Source organism: Passer montanus, unplaced genomic scaffold, assembly GCF_014805655.1.
Source record: "Passer montanus isolate IOZ18808 unplaced genomic scaffold, ASM1480565v1 scaffold952, whole genome shotgun sequence".
In the NCBI taxonomy this organism is placed as follows: domain Eukaryota; kingdom Metazoa; phylum Chordata; class Aves; order Passeriformes; family Passeridae; genus Passer; species Passer montanus.
The window spans coordinates 1-645 of record NW_024374946.1 but is presented as its reverse complement, the minus strand read 5'-3'; positions in this window follow the sequence as shown (position 1 = coordinate 645).

Genomic DNA, 645 nt, shown 5'->3' with positions numbered 1-645 from the left:
GGGGGGGCCGGGGGGCCCGCCCGGCATCAGCGGCGGGGGGGCGGGGGCGGGGGCCCCCGCCGGGGCCCGAGGCCAGGGCGAGGGGCTGCGGCCGCCGGCGGCTCAGGAGCTCTGCGGGCAGAGAAAAGGGGGTGAGCCCGGGCTGGGGGCCCCGGCGGGAGCGCAGCCGCTCCGGCGCGGGGGGGCCGCGACCCCCGGCCCCCGGCCCCACCTTCTTGCGCACGTAGAAGCCGAGCCCCAGCGCCAGGAAGACGAAGCCCAGGACGAAGCCCCCGATGCCCGTCAGCATCTTGCTGCGCCCGGCGTCCGGCGGCATCTCTGGGGGGGCCGCGGGGCTCAGCACCCCCAAACTCCCTCCCGCTCACACCCAGCGCCCCAAAAGTGCGTCCTGATTCCCACAAGGACCCCTAAACTCCATCCCAGTCACACCCAGCGCCCCCAAACTCCCTCCCATTGCCCTCCAGAACCCCAAAAATCCCTCCCAGCACCCCCAGACTCCTTCCCAGTCCCAACAAGGACCCCCATTCTCCATCCCAGTCTCACCCAGTACCCCTAAAATCCTTCCCAGATCCCACCAGAACCCCCAGAATCTCTCCCAGCGCCCCCAAACTCCCTCCCAATTAAACCAAACACCCCCAAACTCGC